Source organism: Nannospalax galili, unplaced genomic scaffold, assembly GCF_000622305.1.
Source record: "Nannospalax galili isolate Female #2095 unplaced genomic scaffold, S.galili_v1.0 scaffold255, whole genome shotgun sequence".
Classification (NCBI taxonomy): Eukaryota; Metazoa; Chordata; class Mammalia; order Rodentia; family Spalacidae; genus Nannospalax; species Nannospalax galili.
In genome coordinates, this window is record NW_008338999.1 from 3,353,144 (window position 1) to 3,378,011 (window position 24,868).

The 24,868-nt window shown below is 38.0% G+C and overlaps 1 protein-coding gene across 1 annotated transcript in view; it reads right to left on the reverse strand.

Moving 5' to 3' along the window:
- The window catches only part of Dpyd (dihydropyrimidine dehydrogenase), a 978,758-nt gene that overhangs the window by 95,422 nt on the left and 858,468 nt on the right, over positions 1 to 24,868 (reverse strand). The gene's annotated exons all lie outside the window — the stretch shown is intronic.

The following is a 24,868-nucleotide window of genomic DNA, read 5'->3' on the forward strand; positions in this document are numbered from 1 at the left end:
AGTTTTATACTTATATGAATATGTATTTCATTCTTTACATTTACTTTGTAGTAGGTTGCTGGGTTTTCCAAGATGTGTTTTGTATAATTTCTATTTAAAGGAAGTGAAATTAAATCAAAATTTTATTTTGCAACTATTGCTGTTAAAGAAAAATTTAATAACAAAGACAATTTTTCTCACGTCCTTCAAGAATATTGAAAAAGAATACCTGGGAAGCTACACTTGAAATGCAAGATGAACTATTTTTCCTAAGTTTTTCATAATAGAATATTATATATTTCAGTGGAACACGGTGTCTTTTTGATAATATTGGTAAGAAAGTTAAGAATGCCTCTCTCTTAAATATATCACTTGACACATGTGAGATTAGAGAATCCCATAGATTACTGAAGGCCAACTGATGGAGTATGGAGTGTCTGATTCCCAGAGATAAGCTAGCTTTTTAAAACAGGAGCAGCCCCGTAAGAGAGCTCCGCCTCCTATCAGGCTTCCTCTAGCTCTCAGAGTTTAAAATCAATTATAATTTCATTGGTACTTGAATTTTCTCTTATTAGTGCTTATTTTTGAATATCTGAATTTCAAAGAGAACATGACAGCTTACACCTGGACTCAGCCAGTGGGAAGTAGGAAGGCACCCCAAACTGTTTCCCTACAAGAGCCTTTTCTGTCAGTGGGTCCCATACCGTGACACCTGCCTGAAAGTCTGACTGTCATTTCTATTTTCAGGTTTCTGTGTTTTTAAAGCCCAATTCTCAGGAGATTTTGGAAACAGGAATTTGGGCCTGGTCACTGTTTGTGTTCAAGTTAATTTTTCAAATAGCTTCGGGATCGGCTTAGTTAACTTGGCAAAATGCCTTCTGACATGAATTGGCATATTTAAAACTTGGCTAGTCTTTCCTTTACCCAGACCTCCAGCAAAGTCTGCTTAATTCGAAGCAGGAATTTTAGCAACATTCTGTCCTGGGTTTGTATCTTGAACTGACTAATTTCAAGACAGGCAGTTCCTTCTGGATTGTACCCAATTTAGAAACAAAGACAGAATAATGGTTAAATTGGCTGAATAATTTCTGGCTCATATAAATAACTTCTTCAAGGATTTTTCTTTTCTATATAGCTACAAGGATTGTCTCAAATAGCCCTTATTTATAAGTTAAAAATTGTAATGCTAGAAGCTCTAGCACAGAAAACATCTCAGAAACTGAGGAAGAAATGTAAGTTTAGTCTATCATACTGATTCTGTGAAAGAAAGAATAGGTTCAATGTTCCAGTATATTCAGAACTAGAGGAAAGCCCCTGTATTCATTGGGAAGTTGTGGATATTGCTAAGGCAGTTAACAAAGAGCGATACATTTAGGATATACAGATGTGCTCTCCTTTTATTTATTTATTTATTTTTTGTCTTTTTGAGACAGGGTCTCTCTGTTGCCCCAGCTGACCTGGAACTCACTATGTAGACCAGGCTGGCCTCGAACTCACAAAGATCCACCTGCCTCTGCCTCCCAAGTGCTGGGATTAAAGGCGTGTGCCACCATGCCCGGCTTAACTCAACATGGAGTTTAAAATATGTATTAATCGTTAAAGTGATTTTCCAAAAGGAAAAGAACAATCTACTACTCAGTTCTACCCACTGGTGCCTATGAACAGTATCACAAGCTAATGGGATAACCCCGTATTAGTCCATTTGTTCTTCAATAATGAAATAGCACAGCCTGAGTTATTTATTAACAATGAAATGTTTGCTTCTCACAGACTGAGACATTCCATGAAACTCCTCAGTAGCTTTGGTGTCTGATGAAGGCCACTTTACCACTTCCAAGATTGGTAGAAATTGTCAGGAGAGCAAATGGTACATTTTTCATATGCTTGAAGGGACAGCAAGAAAAGACTGTGCTTACCCTCAGACTCATTCCCTAGCAAGCATGCAACTGTGTTTAAGACTTAATCACCTTTCAAACCACATGTGTTTCTACTGCTCCTGTATCAGGGGCTAAATTTCAGCATGAATTTTGGAGGACATGCTATTCTTCCAACCATAGCATCATGTTTTAGAAATGAAGTTTGAGAGAACAGCCTCATCTTACTAACCCATGTCCACTCAGTGGACGTGAGTTTTTTTTAAAAATTTCACAAATATCCAAGTATTTTGCACACAGTTGAAATAGCTTAAAAACATCAGATTAGATTCAGAGTATTTTCCCAAGGAAAGGAAGGTCACAAAAGGGCCAAATGACTAACTGAAAAAATAAAGCAAGAGAAGGAACTATGTCTCCGAGCTAGCTCCTAAGATGTGCTCTTTTCCACTGTGAACTGACTAATATGCGCCGTTTGGTTTCTGAAGTAAGACTTTGGTGGGCAAATGTATAACAGGGTCTTCTGCGTATGTCACATGAACTTTTTTTCAATGTCAAACATGGTGTGATGAGTTCAATAATTTTATCTCCAATATATCTTTCAACCTGTTCAGTTGCTACCTCTGTTGTTCTCAATAAATAATAAATTTTCAAAAAAAAAAAAGCAAGGCATAAAAATTTCAATTACTCCCTCTCTCCAAATTTCATTGTTCCCCTTGACAGTCAGTCTTCTATCTCACTTCCGGGAAAGGTCACAATTAATACATTTTCTTTTACTATAGGTAGAGGTGCCTTTGTAGAGATTCATATAATTGTAATGAAACAATATATATCTTTCGTGTCTGTCCTCTTTTGCTCAACACAATGCTCTTCAGGCTGTTGCATGCACCACTGCTACATTCCCTTGTGTTGCTGAGTTAATGCCTCAGCATCCCGTGCTATGGTTGTACCAAAATGTGTCTACCTATTCATTTGGTGATGGGTATTTGGGTTGTTCTTAGGCTCTGACTATAACAAATAAAGCAGCTGCGAGCATTCACATGGAGAAAGAGAGAGAGAGAGAGAGAGAGAGAGAGAGAGAGAGAGAGAAGGAGAAAGAGAAAGTTAAACTTGCACATAAAACTGAAGCTTCCATACCAACAGGGGAAAATTCACTTTTTTCATGTTTTCTTAAAGTGACTGGTGGTTTATCTTTATTGTTCCTTATCCCTTGACAGGTGACCAACTTAACTACTGAGTCCTTCAAAGCTTCTCGATCTCTCCACTTAGAGGCAAAAACTCTTAGATGTTAGGAGTTATATTCTGTGTTAGACTCCTCCAGAAATAAGCTAGAATCTCAAAATTTGCCACTTGAGCCATGTGTTCGTCTAAATTTGTGGAAAACAGAATTTAATGCAGCTTCAAGAATGCTTTCTAAGTATCACATTATTTGAGGATTTGGAAGATTTTATTTTGTTTCCAATAGTTTTATTACCACAATTCTTAACCAACTTTAGAAGATACAGTAATGCTAACTTAGGAATTAGGAAGGGTTTGATGAAAAAAAGCTTAAATTTTAAAATTTATTTCTGTTTTTATTTATGTGTATACCTATGTGTCTGTACATGTATGCCACATGTTTGCAGGTGCCAGCTTAGGCCCGAAGACGGCAACAGATCCCTCGAGCTGTAGTCATAGGTGGTTGTGAGCTGCATGATACAGGTGTGGGGAACTGAACTCCTGTCCTCTGGAAGAGCAACAAGCACTCTTAACCACTGAGCCATCTTACCAGTTTCAATTTTTAAAATGACAGAATTATGCTTTGGATGAGCATCTTCATGGGTGAAAAAAAATTTTTTTTCTTTATAAGAAGTCTCATAGAAAGTTTATATTTTCAAAAGTTTGAAGATAACAACTTCAAATCTTTTCGAAGCTCGAAAGAGTTCAAGGTGACCACTCTTGTGGAGTGTCTCCGTCCTGTTCACATACTCTATGGATTTACTTAGTGTGCTAATATTAGATTTTAAAATTAAAGAACATATCACTCCATTTCCTGTAAGTTTCCACTTCTTGGGCATAATGACTTTGAGCCTCTGGGGCAAGATCAGTAAGCAGCTAATGACAGATTTCTGGTAGAAGCAGATACAGTGAGACAGTGAGTGCATAACAGACCAGATGCTGTCCACAGGGAATATGGTGCTCTCTGTATTGTATGAAATTGCACAGCGAAGTCACACTAATTTGGATGAATTGTGTGAAGAGTTCTTTTGAACTGGTGAAAAGTCTGAATTATAGATTGAGGAAGAACTGCAAATTACTGGTGCATCCACTGGAAAGAAATGCTAACAAACACTCATTTATAAAAGCACATTTATTGTTGATTTTCATATGAATTTTGATAGCATACTTGAAGATTGTTAATTACCTTAAGTAGGTTAAACAGTTTTTTGAAGTATTTATGTGAGTAACTTGTTTAGCAAAGTAGGGCTTCTTATAGCATAAAGGTACACTATAGTCCTGAGTGACTGAACATCTTGCATTTGAAATTAGTTAAGGCTAAAATTTACACCTGTAGTTCTTCATATTAATGCCTGAGAAGATTTTTCCAGACCTTTCCTTCAGAAGTCTACCTATTCTCATTTAATATTCCTAATTATATTACTTTAATAAAACATCATGTCACAATAGAGTAGTTTTCAAGTTTGGACGACAGATTTCTACAGCAAATAATGAGTCTCAAGGTTTTTCAGTCATTTACTCACAGATTCTGTTGTAAATCTAGGGGACTCTGAGAGGATGAAATCTTGATATAATTTTAATACTCCCCAAACAAAATAAGTAGTTTTTAGAGAAATAAAATATTATGAGGCTTACCTAACATCTACACAGTGCTCTGACCCAACTAACAATATTTCCCACGTATACAATGGGCTGTTCCAATCAGTTGCCCAACACCTTTCAGAAAGTGAGTACATCTTGCTGCCAGTACTTCTTTACTGAGAGGTTGTAGACTGACTTTGGGTTGGTGATCTGATTTCCTGTTATCTGTGTTAAAAATCTCCATTTCACCACTCACTCAGTTTTGTCTCTGTATTCCATCTTAAAATGAAGATTTTAGGAGGATCTACTTCTCTAAGAGCTAAGGAAGTAATTGAAGTGGCTCATTTGGCCCAATGCATCTATGTAGTAAGAGTTAGGCAATAGTGAAAAAATGTTTTCTGGGGCTGGAGAGATGGCTTAGTGGTTACAGGCACTGGCTGCTCTTGCAGAGGACCCAGGTTCAATTCCCAACACTCACATAGTAGCTAACAATTGTCTGTAACTCCAGTTCCAGGAGATTCTGACGCCATCTTCTGACTTCCACAGGCATTGCATGACATGGGTGCACTTACATACATGCAGGCAAGACACTCATACACACAAAATAAAAATAATAAATAAAAATATTTTAAATAAAAAAAATGTTTTCTGTTGCCTAGAAATATTTCAAAGGAGAAAAACAAATCATTCATGTTGACTCCCATCTCTAGCCATACCTGAAATAGTTACCATATTTCTTTTCTTTTGATGAATTGGGTTAAATTTTAAAATATTGTTATGCATTTCTTTTCTAATGTACTTTATTCTCAATTTATAATCCTGAAGAATCAGGCATGATGCTCTAATCTGAATTCTATACCTATACAGTACTATGAAAGAAGTCAACACATTCTCTTTGGTGACTGGGGTTAAAACTTGCTGCATGCATAATCATTTTCCGCCTTGGGCTATTGTTCGACTTGACTAAAGTGCTTATACTGGGTTTCCTCAGAAAAAAACCCAGAGCTCTGCATCTCATCTCACTCTACTACTGTCCTGGCAATCTGCATCTTGTAATATTCACTAAATACATAAGGAAGAAATAAATGTTTAAATGTTTGGGGTGGGGGAGATTTTCTCTATGGCAAGAATATGAGGAAAGGCATCTTCAAAGAAATTTCTGGAGATAAACCTTTGGACAGGTATACAGGATGCATACAAGTCTGGTAAAGGTAGGGAAAATCACCCACATACAGATGGAGCGTAACTTCAGTACCATTTGTAGGTTTTCTTTCAGTCCTCTGGAGACCTAGGTACATTACAATGCTTGAGTAAAAACGGCATTAGCAAAAGCTTTACTTGCATTTATAATAAAAGCACAGTACAGACCTTGACTGTACTGTATCATGGGTTTTCCTGTCATTAAGTGAGTATTAGTCATTACCTGGTACCCTGAACAGCAATGAGCACTAAAAGCCCATGGGAAGATGCTTAGCAAAAAGGACTCCGAATCCCATTCAAATACCCAATTAATGGTTAGAATACTAATTTTATATGAAATTCAGGTGACTTAAGAGAAAGAGAAGGCAATGTTCATATCAACAGTTTGGCTGGGCATACAGCCAGGCATCTATACACAACCAGACAGGTACTGCAGCTGCTGGAAAGGAGATCCAACACTGGGAGAACAAAGCAGTCCGCAGGAAGCCTCCGCAGACCTCAGGAGCAGGCCTCCCCCCTTTGTCTGCAGGCTCTCTTTATCTCCAGCACTTTCAAAGGCATGAATCACCAGGCCAGAAGGATTAGGTTCATTAAGGTAATTGTTAGGGGAAATGTATGCATATAAATAAATATGCAAAATGATAACCAAAGCTGAATGTGTTGTGGAATAGCTAAAAGTCAAGAAATTCAACATAAAGAAGTAAAACTGAAGGGGGACAAGATGAACCCATGATCTGCACCAGTAAACATAGATCTCACGGTGAGGAGCAACCCAGGCCATGGACAGAATGGCAGTGAGAATCAATGTCAATGGCAAAGGGCCTGAGCAAAGCAGAGCGTTTATCTGCAAAAGCAAGGATTTACCCTGAGTTCACCAAGAACAGGTGAGCATGTACCATATTGCTCCCTGTGTAACTGACTACCCCTGGGGATGGGGAGAAAGGAAGAAGGGTCATTGGTCTTGCAATTTTGCTCAAGATTTAAATGAACCCTAATTTGCTACCTGCCAATTGAACATAGAATCATAAGAACCACAAACATTAGAAACAATGATGCTCACTGCATACAGTAACACACAGAGAGACCGCTCAGCATAGTAGACAAGTGTATACAGATTAGGGCTAGAACGCTGCCCTGCTTCTGAGTAGTCTGGGACCTTGTCTCAGTCCTTTTCAACAGGAAAAAGAGAATAATGATTTATGCCTTATACAGATTGTTGTAAAGATTAAGGTAGAAAACATAAAAAGCTCTCCAAACAATGTTAAATAACAGCCATTGGAAGGCTATTTTTAATAATCACCGTGATTACTAATTCTGTTTTCCCTTGGGCAAATAACATTGTATTCATGAACTGATTCTAACAGCTTTGTCTGGTTTACAAGATGAATACATACATTACTGAATGACGGAAGCTGGATTTTGTCTGGCTGTATATGCCCTGGGAGCAATTTAGCGGCATCATTGGTATTCTACTATAGCAAGACCAATAGTGCTGCCAAAATACAGGGTGATGAGACCCCAGAAGTTCACTAGGACACTGATCTCCTGGAAGTGGTCAAATCAGTGTCTAAATAAATATGAAGATGCTATTAAACAAAGGGAAACATCATGTTTATGATCATGATGCTTTAAAAGGCATGAGAATTTGAAGTACTGTCATTGTCATAATCATTGGGAAAGGAGGATGTCACCTTTCTTTATAGACTTCATACCTCTAGTCAAAGTGGAAGGTGATTCAGATTTTGTAGCCTTCAGAGAGAGAGAGAAAGAGAGAGAGAAAGAGAGCAAGAGAGAAAAATAGATTGTGTATACAGAAAACCTTCATATATATACATATATGTGTGTATACATATACACATATACAGACATAATGTTTTCTAGGCTGATTCATTCTTTTTATCATCCTCAAGGAATAATATACTTAAAACTAACTCCATTAATTTCTAATGAGCCCAGAACTGCTAAGAGGAGGAAGGAATACATAATTCGATACAGAGCATATAGACCTGATGTCTGCGTATGAAAATTCATGTAGTTTGTTTTTACTACACAGATTTTGATAACCTGTCATAAAACTTTTGCTTAATTCTAAGAGAAAAGACATATCTAATACTATAAATTCACTTAGATATCTCTGCCTTACATATTTTGGTAGCAAATTAAATTTATCACTTCATTATTCCTTTCTGGCAGTTGGAAGTTGTAGACTTTAATGGAAGGTGCCAGAGTAGCTAATAGAATCTTCTCGTCACAGTTGAAGGAAATGTAGAAGTAAAGCTCACAAAGATTTGATGGAATTTATGCTAAAAGACAATGGCATCTAAAAGCACAGACTAAGTATGAAGCCTGTGCTTTATCAGGGGATGGAGTTAATTATCTAGCAGATATGTAACTCTTACTGAATAATAAATAAAAATGTGGTAATCTTTTTTTTTTTTGGTCTTTTTGAGACAGGGTCTCCCTGTAGCCCCAGCTGTCCTGGAACTCACTATGTAGACCAGGCTGGCCTTGAACTCACAGAGATCCTCCTGCCTCTGCCTCCCGAGTGCTGGGATTAAAGGCATGCACCACCATGCCCAGTAATGATTAACAAATCATTACTTAACCAGGGATGTCACCTTTGGAATGGAATTAATGAGAACATTTAAGCAAAACCTAAAAGGTTTCACCCCTTAGGACCAAGTTAATGTGTTTCTTCCCAGTTTCTCCTAATTCCCCAGGTTGAGATGGAACCTTGTGTTTCTGTTTCTCTAACTCTGATGGCATAGTTGTAGAAATGTTGTAAGGAAATATGCTTAAGGGCTTAAGCGCAAAAACATAATTGGATTTGTGCTTTGCTTTGACTATTACATGCATAGTTAAACCTCTTTAACCTTAATTTTCTCCTTTGTAAAATGGGGATGAATGTATCCACATCTCATCCATATCAAAATAGATACATACATTTATAAACAATTATATAAAGCACTGAGAGTTTTTTGCAATTAATGTATGTTTTGCAATCGACTATTCTTCAGCAATATAAGATTTATCTGTGTTTGTTACTCAGCCTTAATTTTCTTCTGCAGTGCACAGCACATAACATATGCTCAATAACTGTTGAATGAATAAATGTTTATTTAAATAATTAAAATATAAACTCAAGGTTTCTGAGTGAGGCAGAGATAATGTAAAAATAAATTCTAATTAGTAGCAAAAAATCAGATGTATCACAGAGCTCTGAGTTCAGAAAAGATGTGTGATACTTGTTTCTCATCAGCATTTTCTAGGAAATAGATCTTAGATAAAAGAAAATACAAAACAAGAAACTTGAATGTTAAAATACAAGAATCAAAATATAGTTTTTGATTCTGTACAGATTTGCTGTATTGCACAAAAATGCACAAAATGTACCCAGAGTGAACCGAAATTCAATCTTGTGTTTTGTCTTCCGTTCTACAAATGTTATAATTTTATTATTGTTATTAAGAATGCTATTATAAGATGAAATATTGATTCATATGTGATGGTATTAGAAATGAATTTGGCTTAAAATTTCCAGACATATCTCCAACCGTGCTTGTTTGTGTAAGGGTGGGATGTAAGGGCCAAAGAGCCCAGCCCTGCATGTAACACTCTATCAGCAATCAATTTCAGGTTATGTTCTGGAAGCCTTGGCCTCAGGCAAGGCCAGCTTTTGTTAACAGAGGCTGCAGGCACTGGCTGATCCTACAAAGCAGAGCCAGTTGAAGGTCTACCAAAGGACCTAATCAAAATTTCCTTCTTTAAGCAGCAGCTTCCCATCTGAATCCAGATGCCTCATCTGCTGCCCACACCCTCCTCAAGGGGCCAGATGTGCCCCTGCTCTGCTTCTAAGTCTGACCAGCCTCCCTAATGTGAAAAACCTCTAGTATTTTAGCTCCACGTCCAGCTGCTGGCAAGTGGGCAGAGGGAAATACATTTGTTTATGCCCCTAGCCATCACACTTCTTTAGGCTGGTTTCCAACCAAGATTTTTACCAGGGTACCAGTCACTCTTTTCCAGTGGTTAAATTCATAAGATTTTCATTTTCAAAGGTGACCTGATTAAAAGTCATTTGGACATACAAAATATCCTTTTAGTAGTTCTTAAATAATACATCTTATTTTTTCTAGAAATTTTATGAAATTATTTTCTTCTGGTTTCAGAGAAAGTTGCTTGCTTTTCTTTTAAAAAATTACCTTAATGTCTTTATGCATGCTTACCTATACAGTGAAATATGCAGACTTCAAATTAACATTTAAAGCAAATTTTCAATCTGAAAGCTTTATGGAGAGTTTTATTTTTCTTGAAGAAATACCTACAAATGGCCGTGTGCAAGTCTTTAATCCCAGCACTCAGGAGGCAGAGGCAGGCAGATCTCTGTTGTGCAACCCTCCTCCTTGGCCCCCTGTCCTGGACTCCTGAGACCCCTGCCCCTCTTTAATACTAACTCCTCTTTTTCGCTTCTGTAAACTGCTTGATTGCTTGGCTGAGAGGACAAACTGCATGGACCCCATTTTGACTAGTTGCTTCAGGCAAGCCTGAACGTGCCCAGGCATGTTGTAATCTCCACCTACCACCTCCACCCCAGGAGGCTATAGATCAAGCAAACTCAGGCATATAGCAGGCTTATAAGGTAGGAACAGAGACTTCTGGCCCCACAGATACCAGTCAGCACATTCCACAACCCTGAGGGTAGCACCCACCAATGAGAAACCTCCAGGACTACATCTCTTGTAACCAATCAATTCAAAAGTGTGTTCGCGTGCTGGCTCTTTGGACCAATCAAGATGTGACTTTGTTATTCCCCTCCTCCCTTTGTCTTAAACCTATAAAAAGCTTCCTCCCCCGGCAATCGGGGCTCTCAGTAGAGCTTGGTGGACGAATGCCGTAATTCTTCCTTGCTGATTATTCTGGGAGCCTGAGCTTAAGCAGAATAAAGACTCTTTGTTCTTGCATGCTCTCTGGACTCTGTGGGAATTCTTGGGGATCCGTTCACTGGGCACAACACCGTGAGTTCAAGGCTAGCCTGGACTACATAGTGAGTTCCAGGCCAGCTGGGGCTACAGGGAGACCCTGTCTCAAAAAAAAAAAAAAAGACAAAAAAATACCTACAAATGTCAGATATTAAAAAAAAAAACTGATCAAAAGCTTTAAAAATTCATTTATGTGTACATGTGCACGCTTGTTTGTATGTATACCACATGTGTGCAGTACCTGCAAAGGCCAGATGATGGCATTAGATCCCCCAGAACTGGAGTTACAGGTAGTTGTGAGCTGTACGATGTAGGTGCTAAGAATCAAACCTGGGTCTTCTGCAAAAACAAGCTGCTCTTAACAGCTGAGTCATCTTTATAGTCCCAAAGAAGATGTTTTAATGCACCAATTTATGTATCATTTAATAAACTATGATACTTCTTATTGCTCTGTATTCTTGCCAGAATTTAGTATTATCAGCCTTGTTAAGTTTAGTCTTTCTAGCAAGTGTGAAATAGCATCTCATTGTGATATTCTGATGAACATTCTAATGTTACCTAAGCATTTTTCTCTTTTTTGGTTGCTAAGTTGTCAATTTCTATGCAACGATGCTCTTTATTTACGTGGATAACATTCTTAATCATAGGACAGTCTACCAGAGCTATTGGACTATGAGAGGACATTGGAGTGGTGGAGTCTATACTGCTGATGACAAAAGATGTATCTACCAGAACACTGTCTTGTCCTCCACCTGCTAAGCTCCTTTTTGAGTCTCCTAGGAGGGGAAGAACCCACCATGACCAACACAGTATCACAGAGACTTTTCAGAATTTTTGAGAATCATTTCAACACAGATATGTTCCATTATTGGTGGCAAAGGGTTAATGGAAGAATAAAGGCAGGAAATTGGTGGATAGAGCCTCTACCTTCCAACACTACGTTCTTACTCTCATTCAACCTCTGTCTTCTCTAAGCTGTCAGTCCTACCTAAACCAGTTAATATTCTCCTTCTAACCCAGGAAATTAACCCATGACTGTTATTAGAGTCAAATAATTCTTTTATTAATTGATTCAAAAGTGAAAAACCACATTCCATATGATTTAGGCTGAAGAAAAACTTTTAAACACAGTGCAAATCAATGGAACTGTTCTTTCACACAGCATCTTTCAACAGCTGAATATTCTATATGACATTTCACAGAAATGTGATTTGATTTGAGAACATCTGCAGCAGTCTGGAACACATTTTCCCCTGTACTTGACTTTTAGCTCATTATAGCTCTCAGATGTTCTCACAGCAATCCTGTGACATATTGGAGTGTTACCGAACAAACATCACTGAAGCCCGTGTCTTGAGTAGTGTCAATCTCAGTTGAAAATGTTTCGGCTTTCTTAGCATCAACACTAGAAGAATTTAATTAACCCACTGAAACTTTCAAAATGATGGTTAATGCATGGAAGAAATGAGAAATCAGAGGAGTGGGGAGGAGGAGCAGATAAGGGCTTAACCTCCTACAAGCTGATGACTGCCACCTCAGCCTCTGCCTCTGCAGCTCATGAGAAGCCTGGCCAATGCGCTGCACAGCCTCCCACATTTGGCCATGATCTCTCTGGCTGGCTGCACTGCCCCCTCAGAGATGGAGAAGGTGGAGGTGGTGACTACTGATGTCACACTCCCCTGGTCCCCACACGAGGTCAGCTTCCAGCCTCTAATCAGCTCTTATCCAGCTGTTCTCATGTTTTTAGTAGGTAGGGCTGGGAGACCCAGGTCAGGAAAGAGCTGTCATCAGTGACAGGGTTTTTACCCACTGCTGCTATTACATTAAGGAAGCAGCTGGCGAGATAATGCATGCCAAAGTGCTTTGGAAATTATAAAGTGCTCATATAATTGAAGGGGATAATCGCTACTGTTGTTTGATTCTTAGGTTGCCAAAAGAGCACTGACCTGGGTATTGGGTGGCAAAGTCCACCAGAAAGCTGAATAGATGGGCATGTAGGGTCCAAAAAGAGGTCTATGGTGAGAAGACTGATTTGGGAGCTAACAAGGAGGGAAAAATTGGCTTCACGAGTCAGGGGAGTATACAGAGTTGTATACAAAACATGACACGGGGACACAGGTATTTAAGAGACAAGGAAAACCTATTGTTTGGGAAAATGTCCTAAATGATTAACTCCAGGAAGTTTCTCTGAACTGTGTGTGGTACTCACTTCTATAATCTAAGCATTTGGGAGGCTGAGGCAGAGGAACCGTCACAAGTTTGAGACCAGCCTTGACTACATATTGAGTTCTAGGCCAGCCTTGTTTGCAAAGTGCGACAGTCCCCAAAACAAGCAAAAAGTTCCCTTTGTATGTATGCTGTTTTTCTCTCAGCTCTGCTTTCTGCCTTAGCCTGAGGTATTAATCCCACCCTTACTAGGCTTTATGTTTCAGATTATTCTGGAAAACTTTCTTAAACTCCCAACATCCCTGTTCTTCTCTGCATATCGGCAACACTACAATAACCACACAATTATAAATAAATCTTTAATTGTTGAATTTCTATACTCAGGCTTAATCCCTTCACACACAGTTATAGCAATATTAATAATGAGGTGCTAGTAATTTGTTTGCTTGAAAAATTATAATGAAAAAACCAGGACAAAGGAGCAGTTAAATATCAAAGAAATTTCAGACGCACAGGAGTGATGAGCTGTTGAATATAATACGTAACCCAAACCTAGTAAAACTAACAGTGGGAGCTGTCTACTTGATATGGTGATTACTAAATAATTGACAACTCTGCTGAGTATAGCTTGAGCAGTGTGGGGAGTGGACTGGGTAAAAATATGATTAGTTGGGAGTTAGAAAAACAAGTCCTGAAGAAGAGAAGAAATGAGGTGAGGTAGACCCTTCCTCTCCACAATCCTATGAGCTGTATGTTATACTGAGTGTTCAGATCAGGAGGTAGGGAGAAGACAAAGGATGTAAGTTGGCCAAGGCTTACTGCTAACAAGAAAACCCTAGGAGTAAAACAAAGGCTAGCTCTGTTCCCTTGTTTGAATCAAGCCAATTCTTGACTGTCCTAAGTAACATTTAAAACCAGCCTATGTTAGTCTGTTTTGGCTGCTATCACAACACATTCCAAAAAATAAACATGTATCACTTATTCTGGAAACTGGGAAGCTCAAACCCAAGGTGCCAGAAGATATGGTCTCCTGATGAAGGAGCCTGGGATCTCCCTGGGGTCTTTCATAATGACACTAGTCTTTTATGACTAACTGTTTCCTGCAAACAATACTCATTTGGAGGTTGAGATTTCAACAAACAAGTGGGAAAGATAACAAAAGTTCAGATCATAACAAAGGCAAGATGGGGGAATTCAGCATTTTAGCTGGATGATCGAGAAACAAAGGCTAACTAGTAGCTCTAGGTACTTTGTTAAGAGATTACACTGAGAGTAGAGTAATGTAAGGGGAAACTCTACTCAGACAGTAGCTGCCAGAAGGCAGAAGCACAGATAGGGATGTGAAGAACATTAAAGTTGAACTTCCATGCTCTAATTTGTCACAGGGCTAAAGAGCTATCAATCATTCTGGCAATAGCTACATGTTATCTGGAGTTCCGTATTGATTCTCATGGGCTGGTCGTACCATGGTAATAATCAACCCTGACATATCAGGTCTCAACAAAAGCCCATCTCTGCTCTATCGCTGGCAGTCTCCCTAACATAGGTCACTCATTTCATGTGGCCACCGTCTCAACATGAAATGCATCACTAGCATGGTAGAGGAAGGACACATGGAGAACTGAGAGCTGTTGCCTAGATGCTTCTGGCCAAAGAGTCACATGCCAAACTTTGCTCACACTTCATTAACTGAAGCAAGTCACTTATTCATATGGAATACCCAAAGGACAGAGAGAGAGCTTCTCATGCAGAACCAGGAAGGTCAAAAGCAAGGACCATGAGTGTGATGGATTTAGAATGACCTAGGAAGAGTCACTGAAGGAAAACCTACTTTACACACGGGTGACAACATCTCATGGACTTGGAGCTGAGATTGAATAAAAGCAGAAAAGGGAGAAAGCCTTATGAGCGCCAGCATTCACTGCTCTCTGCTTCCTGGCTGCAGAGACAGGGAGAAGCCACCTCACATGCCAGCAGGTCTTATGTGCCATGATGGGCTGTATCCCCTCAAACTATGAACCAAGTAAATCCCCCTGAAGTTGCTTCTTGTTGGGGATTTGGTCACAGCACCAAGAAATGCACCTAATCCAATGAACAGGGAAGAGCAGTGTCTAGTACAAATTCAAAAGGCATAGGCACGGCTGGGGAATATTGTAAGCTTTTTGGTGAAAATTTTATACAGTAGGATTGGGATAATTTTCTCTCTCTAAAAGAATGAGCTTGCCTTTGTTGGTTTTGCTTGGGATCTCCATTAAATGAGAGGAAAGACTTGGTAGCAGTCAGGGTTTGAAAGATACCCAAACAGAGGCAAGATATAAGGAAAAGCATTAGTGCTCAGTGAGACAGGACAAATGACTAGCCTAACTCCCAACAGAGTGCCTGAGAAAGGGTTTGTAGCCTGAGATGAAATGGGATAAAACTGATAAGGAGGGAAAGGGACATGTTTTAAAGATGCACATCAACATATCTTCAAAAGGCTGTCTCTTTGTTTGCTCGAGAAACCCCAGGACAGTGGCTGCAAGGTGTGAGGACTAAGTGTGAAGGCTTCAGGGTGCCTTGAGTCGCCAGGCAACTTCACAGTCTCCAGACCTGCAAGTCAGAAGACTCTGCACAGAGGTAGTTACATTCTCCGTACAGGCAGGGGTTCCACCCTCTTAGATGTATTTCCAGTAGGTTGCTTATGACTATGACACACATGAACTTGAGGCGCTAACAACATTAATTTCCAGGATTATACAATGGGAAATAGAGTGGGAATTGGGAATTATATGACTAACTAGGTTAATATTGATAATAAGACAAAGTAATCAGGTTCCCTAAGAGAAATAGAGGGTATATATTTCACCCGAGTATACAAATTTATTTGGACAACTGTGAAATGCCAATTACTCATTGAAGCCTGAGATGACGTGGGATAATACTGACCTACGCTCCTTCAAGATTCCAGTATTTGGGAAAATATGTTTGCTAGCAATTATGATATATATCATTTTTTCTTTGTTTCTTTGTTTGTTTAAGATAGGGTCTCACATTAGTCGAGGCTGACTTTGAACTCAATGCAATCCTCCTGCCTCATCTCCCCAGTGCCGGGATTACAGACACATGCCACTGTGCCCAGATTATCCATATTATTTTTGAATCTAAAAATTAAATGAAATTGTGCTTTGGACTGTAGGATTATTTGTAAATTAAATCTCACAGTTTTTATTTCCAAGAAGATGAGTTTAATTTTTTTCAACTATTAAACTAAAAATATTGACAGAAAATTCACTACAGTTGACATTTCTGTTGGGTTTCACATTATCAAGATGACCCCTTTGGCTCCTATAATTACCTAAAAATCATATCCTTGATCTAATATTCCCTTCATATAATTCTACAGATGAGATATAGAAATCCATGCTTTTCTCAGCAAAATATTTCAGGGGATATAGCTCAGATCACAAAGAGAGGTTTTTCTTTATTCCATGAAACCGTGCCTAGAAACAAGACTGACTATTTGCCATAAGTATCACCAGTTTTGTAGAATTCAGAGAAAGGAGGATTGGAGATTAAAGGATACATGGTGAACTCAGATTTTAATTTCATTCATATTAGTGGCATTAAAAACAATTCCTAATCTCCACCCCAAATAAAAATCCTAATTTTTCTAGTACTTAAAAGTCACACCAGAATTAATGTCAGCTGTGCTAAAGATGAAAAGTACTTTTCCACAAGTTCTAAGTATACAATTAATATTAATAAGGTATATTCTGATTAAAGTAGTTCTATTTGATTAAGTATGAGGAAATATACTTAACCACTTACTTTCATGAATGTGACCAAGGAAATAATTATACTTGTGCTTTGTAATTAGGTATCAATTTTATATAGTAAAGAGAAATGAGAAATCATATTTTCTTACACATAGATTGGACAAAAGAAAGGAGCTGATGAGAGAAATGGGGAATATGTAGGCACAGAGCACCTTAACTGAGGTACACAATGGTGAACTGCAAATAGTGATTACAAACTGAAAACCTCCCAGGTCCCCAGACCAGCTGATCTGGTACTTTTTATGCACACTGAAGTGGGAAGCTGTGTTATGTAACATCTCATCCTAGGTACAGCTCACAAAAGCACTGATTGCACACTTCTGCTGGAGTTGGCTTTACCTCACAGGGCTCCTGGACACAGGGATCCTGCGGAGAACGACTGAATGATCACAGATGTTCTGTGAAATTATATCAACTTACCCATGTTATGGAAAGAACCAAGCTGTGAAGGATTATAGAGCTTTAAATTATTCTGGTGATAATGCAAAATAACCTCTTCTTATAAATGAAGAATACCTACGAGAACTTCCCCTGGTGGTTCATGTTGGATTATGGTAATATTACTTCTGATTTGGCAACATTACCTCATTTTGCCTTTGTCCAAATGGAAACCCAGGTTCCCAGAATAATAAGGCACCAAGACTCAAACTCAGAACTGCTGGGCTTGAGAATTTCCTGTTGTGTAACTGTTTATAATGTCCCACACTGTCTTAGTTTGTTCTTCATTGCTGTAACAAAACACTCTGACCAGTACGAACTTGGGGAGGAAAGGGTTTATTTGTCTTACATCTCCCAGGTTGCATGCAGTTCATCAGGTTGCCCAAGGTAGGAACTCAGGGCAGGAACCTGGAGGCAGGAGCTGGAGCACAGGCCATGGAGGAACGCTGCTTACTGGCTTGCTCCCTTGGCTCCTGCTCAGCCTGCTTTCTTATGCAACACAGACCCACCTGCCCAGGGGTGGCACCACCCACAGTGGGCTGGGCCCTCCCCATCACTCATCAAGAAGATGCCCCTCAGACATGGCCACAGGCCAGTCCAATAGAGGCAATTCCCCGATTGAGGCTCCCTCAACCCAGGTGTGTCAAGTTGACAATAAAGCTATCCAGCACACACACTGACTTCTTCATGGGCATATTGAACACTGACAAGATGACCAGAAGTTGAGAATACGAAAGGGGTTATAGAATTTTATCCACCATTATTTTGCTTTTAAGCAGAAATACTTAACTGTTTATAAAACAGGATTCAGTACTGTTACAGGATGCTAGGCATTCCCACGTTCTACTGAAGATATTAGTCAAACCATCAGATGCATTTAGAGCAGTAGATGTTCCCTAACGCATATAGGCATTTTATCATGATCTGGTAATTCTGGAGATTTTTGAACTTTCAGGTACTGGTTCTTTTTTTTTAATTATTTTTGTGTCCTACAACATAAACTAAAATAATAAATATTTAGATTCATGCAATTTGGCTTCAGTAAAAGTCACCACAATAATAATGTCCTTGTTTCAATCAATGTCCAAATAACAGATAGAAATGCAATGTCCTCTGGAACTTCTCTGACAATATAATGTGAACATCTGGCTGTTTCAGGGAGAGAAACATTGAGGTCAGAGATGCACTGGGGAATGACAACATGGACAAGACCCTCAAAGCCATAAAGTGGACTTGAAGGGGATTAGCTTTCATTTTCCTCCCATTTCTCCTTCACTGAGTGAGGTATGAAAATGGTAGAGAAAAGAAGAAAAAAAATTTAAATTTATTTTATGTGTATGATCATTTTGCCTACATGTATGTTAGTGCACCCATACTGTGCAATGTCTGCAGAAGCCAGAAGAGGGTACTGGATCCCCTGGAACTGGAGTTACAGATGGTTGTTGGCTGCTATATGGGTACTGAAAACAGAACCTGGGTCCTCTGCAAGAGCAGTCATCTGCTGAGCTATCTCTCCAGCCCCAATTTTTAAAACTTAGAGCTGCAAAACCCTAATAACAAGTTCCTTATAGCACATTTTGTCATTTTTAGATTCTCTTATAAAGTACTGATTGAACAGGTTATGCTATTTCCAATTAATCTAGGGCATATTTTTAAAGTATTATATACACTTATTCTAATTAAAACTTTTAAAAAATATTTTATTTATTATTTTTATTTTATGTGCATGAGTGTATTGCCTGCATGGATGTGAGTGCACCCATGTCATGCAACACCACCACAGAGGTCAGAAGAGGGCTTCGGATTCCCCTGGAACTGGAGTTAAGGACAGTTCGTAACCACCATGTGGGTGCTGGGAATTGAACCCAGGTCCTCTGCAAGAGCAGTCACTGCTCTTAACTGCTGACCCATCTCTCCAGCCCCAAAAGTTTTTTTAATTAATGTTTTTTATTTATTATTTTTATTTTATGGGTATGCATGTATTGCCTGCTTGTAGGGAAGTGCACCCGTGTCATGCAATGCCTGCGGAGGACAGAAGAGATTGTCAGATTCCCTGGAACTGGAGTTATAGACAGTTGTTAGCTGCCATGTGGGTGCTGGGATTCAAACCCCGGGTCATCTGCAAGAACAGTCAGGGTTCTTAACCACTGAGCCATCTCTCTAGCCCCTAATTAAAAGTTTTTATGAGAATCAACTGTTAAGACTATTTCTGCGCATTCTGTGATTTATTTCCTTTTTAAAAAATTTTTAATTTATTTTTATTTTTTTAGAAGAAGCATTTCATTGCAGCTTTAACATACTCATTAACAGTTTCCTTTTATAAACTGTCTCTTGATGAGTAGAAATTAATTTGTGATGAAGCATAACCAATATTTTTCTTTTATGGTTAAGTGATTTTTGCGTCATGCCTAAGAGGTATTTTCTTGCCCCAGGGCCTCAAGGTCATGAAGATATTTATTTGTTTTATTTAAAACTTTATAGTCTATAAGTATAGGGTATGTGCCTTAACCTAAATTTTGCTGTAGACCTAAATTTGCTCTAATTTTTTTGTTTTACTATACCTTTACCTTCAAACACTATATGTTTAAAATTACTTTTATGATCAGCTTAGTTTCATTTTTAAAAATGAGTCTTCATTAATTACAATAGCATTTGTTGGAAATTTTTTCCTCTTTCCAATGGATTATTCTTGCACCTTTGTCAGACATCAATTCAGTGTGTATGTTTGGCTCTATTTTTGTACTTTTTATCTGTTCCATTGATCTATTTGTTTATCCCAACATCAAAACACACTTGCTTGATTACTGTAGATTTATAGAAAATCTTGAAGGCAGCTAGTACAAGTCTTTCAATTTTGTTCCATTTTAAGAATTATTTTGTCTATTCTTGCTCTTTCAATTTCAATATAAATTTGGAATCCACATATTACTTTTCATAAAAACATATGCTGGAATTTTGGTGAGATCATAAAATGCAGACAGATGAACTTGGAGAGAACTGACATCTTTACACATTTCCTGGGTGATTAAAGACTTTAGTTTTTTCTCACCAATCCCTTGTCATTTTCAGCGAGTACATATTATATGATTTATAATTGTTTCCAAAGTATTTTGTAGTTCTTGCAATGGTTGTAAATAGCATTTTAATTTTAATTTTCCACTGTTTATATTCCAGTCATTCATACAGGGATATAACTGACTTCTATATATTGCTTTTGTGTCATGCAATTACCAAGTTCAATTATTATTTTAATCATGTTTCTACAGGTTCTTCAGCGTTCTCTATGTATAAAAGATTATAAAATGAAAATAGAAGTCATTATTTCCTTTCAAATCTAGATATTATTTATTTTTGTGCCCTTATCGCACTTTCCAAACATTTATTGCACCTCCATTACCATAGAGAAGTGAAAAGGAGAATTTCTGTTCAGCTGTGGATCTTAATGGAAAACAATTTATCCTTCCAACATTAAGTATTTATTATTTTTAATTTATGTGTATGAGTGTATTGCTTGCATGTATGTAACTGCACCCATGTTGTGCAGTGCCCACAGATGTCAGAAGAGGACATTGGAGCCCCTGGAAGTGGAGTTAGGTATAGTTGTTAACTGCCATGTGAGTGCTGGGCATTGAACGGAGGTCCTCTGCAAGAGCAGTCAGTGCTCTTAAGAGCTGATCTGTCTCTCCAGCCCCACAACATTAAGTATTACACTAGCTATAGAATCTTTGTAGATTGCTTAGGGTCACTACTATGAACAGATACTGGATTTTTGTCAAATGCTTTTTTTTTGTCTAATACCTTATATCCAAAACACATCAAAACTGCTAAAACCCAATTTAAAACAAGAAAAAGAATGTTTTGAGCAGATACTTCATTGAAAGAAGAGGATATATGAAGGGTAAAACATGAAGTGATTATCCTCATTAATTATTAGGAGATCAAAATTAAAATAATAATAATAATGGTATTCACACACATGCACTCAAATGACTAACAGTAAAAACGACTGACAAGTGTTTTCTCCAATTTGGAAGAATCAAATTCAAACTCACAAGTGGTAGGGATCTAAACTGGTTTAATTACTTAAAAAATCTGTATAGAAGCTTCTTGTAAAATTTATATAACTATTTTATTATCTAAAAATTAGACTACTAGGTATTATCCAAGAGAAAAGAATACAGTTATTCACAAAAAGAATTATCTAGGAATGTTTCTAAGGACTGGCGAGGGTGGCTCAGGGGTTAAGAGTACTTGCTGTTTTTGCAAAGAATCTGGGTTCAGTTTCCAGCATCCACATGTTGATTTACAACAGCCCATAACTTCAATTCCAGATAATCCAACTCCCTCTTCTGGTCTCTGTGGGCCCTGCACACGTGTTACACTGACATACATGTAGGAAAACACTCATGCACATAACATTTTTTTTAAATAAAAAAGTCCCCCCCCCAAATTATGTTTTAAAAATATATTTAAAATATCCTAAAAGTAAAATCGGTAAATTTTTATTTTGAATGGATAAACAAATTTATATCATATTTATAAAACAGAATATTCTTTGCCAGTTACAAGAAACCACTTAATAGCATGCACAATAACATGAATAAAACTTGGAAACATGGCACTGAAAGTTGTCACACACAGACCTCCCTCCACTACCACAACCTGTGGACTTTATACAATATAAAGAAAATTGGTAAACTAATATTTGTTGTTAGAAACTAGATGGTGTTTGCTTCTGGTGGTGGTTGGGTAGAGATGATGGCTGGGAACTTACACAGGGACCTTTTGGAGTGTGGGCTGTGTTCTGCATTTTAGCAGAATGAGTGTCATGGTATACACATTTATTTCAATTCAACAAATGGCTAATAAGATCTGTATATTTTTTCTTTAATACAAATCAGGCACCAATGTGGAGAAAGGGAAATAAAGGAAAATAAATAGCATAAATGATACAATCTGCTTTTTAATCCTTCAGTGGTAAGTACTAAAGATAGGGGTTTGTGTACACTAGGCAAGAACTCTACCACTGAGCTATATCCCCAGGTCAGATAAAACAAAACTTCATGTATAGGAAACAGTATTGGTTTTTGGTGCGCCTACTATTGTTACAACTTTTGTGATGATCATGTTACTAACTTTACATATTCCCTTTGGACACCTTGCTCTCATTGCTGGAAAACTTGCCAGAACTGACAAGTTAGACATCAGCATATACAATCATTTCATCCATGCAACAATAGATTTCTGAGACTGTGTTACTTCCGGCTTTAGAAAATGATACCCTTTGCCCTATCACTACAATTTTGGTTTCCACCATCAAAACAAAGCCTGGTTCTCAGAGCTGCTCTACCAGCTTCCCAACAGTATTTCTGATTTTATCCTAATGAAAGCTCCTTAATGAGCACAGATTAGGTTCCCTTATTAATATCACTGAGATGGATTTCATCGTGTTTTAATACCTGCTGAAAGGAATTTGGCACGTTTACTTTTTTCTTATAAATGCCTGCTATTCCTGATAGAGCTAAGTTGGAATTCAAATCACAAATTGGCTTTCTCTTTTTTTTTTTTCTTCTAAATAAGAACTTTGTGGAGAGTTTGCACAATTTATTTCTATATACATGCAGCATTGTGCTAGGTGCTTGAAAACTGAAGCATGAGGAAGACCTGGTCTCTAGTCTCACAATGCTTATCTTGAGTTGCATCAGTTAATAAGAGGCTACAAACTAGATGGTGTTATGCTGACCTTACAGTTGTCTGAACAAAGGTCCCTAGAAAGAGAGTGGAAGAAGAGATTTGACTTTCCCAAGAAGATAGGAGGGTCATAGAAGGCTCTACCAAAAAAACTAAGAGTATATATGAAAATAAGTAGTGATTGATCACTAAGTTCATCCACGATTGAGCCACCCTGCCATGCTCTTACCTGATGGATGCTGTTTCAGACACAGGCACGTGGAATGTGATCTGTATCCTCAAGAAACTTACTACATTTTATCCAGGTCAAGAAATCATGACAGTTGCTGATATGTCCACCTCATTTTATTCTTTTGGCTTCTTTCCCTCTAAACTGGAGTCATAAAATGAGACTTTAAGGTTTGTCTTAGTTACTGTTTGACTGCTGTGATAAAATACCCCGACCAAAGCAACCGAAGGGAGAAAGGATTGGCTTTCACTTATAATACCAGAGGGATAGCACCAGAGGGGTAACGATTTCCCTTCCAAGGCACTTAGGGTCTTGCCCTCTACTCCTGCTCTCATCTCCAACACTGAGTAGTGAAGACATTTATTGCTGTGCTTTTGAGGTTGCAAAATTTACTGTTCAAATATTGGACAATTCAATTTCTATCATGTTTCCCAAACAAATTTTCTCATTGCTATTTTTATTTCTCACACTCAAAGAATGCCAAGTACAAGCATTAAGTTTACCAATCCCTTGAAGAATAACTTGGCCAAATTCTTTCCTTAACCAAGGTCTCATAGCTTCAATGTTTTCCCATTATCAAACTCTGCATTATAATTTGTTTCCCCACAGTTATACTCAAATATATATTCTCAGTATATACTCTAATATAATCTAATCTGATTTGTGAAGGGGTCGGATGAAGGAGAATAGCAATCCTGCTTTCCAAATAAAACTTGGATACTTTTGATAGGCCTTTCTTGAAAGTCTACACTTCTTCTCATCTTCCCCCACAGCATGAGACATCGTTAGGTGTCCTAGTAACGCCCCCCCACACCCTATTCAGGAGGACCAGTATGGAAGCCAGATGTAATGTGGATCCAGAGCACTCTGAGTTACTAATTGAGATATCAACCTAGTGCAATACCCTCCTATTGTTTCAGTCACACCAGTTTGCACCAGAAAATCCAGGGTCTATTACTAGACCATCTGCTTTTTTCTCAACTTAGCTTTGAGAAATGAATCACAAATCTTTTTTTTTTTTTAATAATTGATAATATGAAAATTACACTGATGACTTTGCTGAAGGCTGGGCTTCCCAAAATAAAGTCCAAATCTAGATCCAAACTATTAGAAAATCAATTTCCATTTCTGTCACTGGCACAGATGTCCCCTTCCTTAGCCATCTTTCATCTGACTATGGAGTAGAGAAAAGAGAGTGAGCATCTTTTAAAGATGAAAAACATCATAGGGGAATGCAGCTACTCACATTCCAGATCACACGCCAAATACCAACCTCATAGATGGTCATAAACTATAATGCCAGAAGTAATTTCCGTGAGATACTTATATTCAATGAGTATAATGTCATTTGTGAAATTTTAGTTATAAACAACCTTAAGATATTGGTAGTCATTGATAAAGGCAAGAATGCTCTCTGCATAATGCAGACTCAGTCTATGATAATATGATTAGTTACACTAATAATGCTGCTTAGGCACTGTCTCCTAATTACAATATTATAAATATTAATGCCCCAGCCTTTCTGTTTGATTGCCACTCATGGAACTATTCATCATTATATTTTCTTGGAACCTATATTACACAGTTTTATTTCTTCCTTCTTTGCTTTCTCATTATTGGCCTTGCAACCACACACATTATTTTCCAAGAAATCTTCATTTTTTCATTATCTGTTAGGATAGAGACTGTGATGTTTCTTACAAA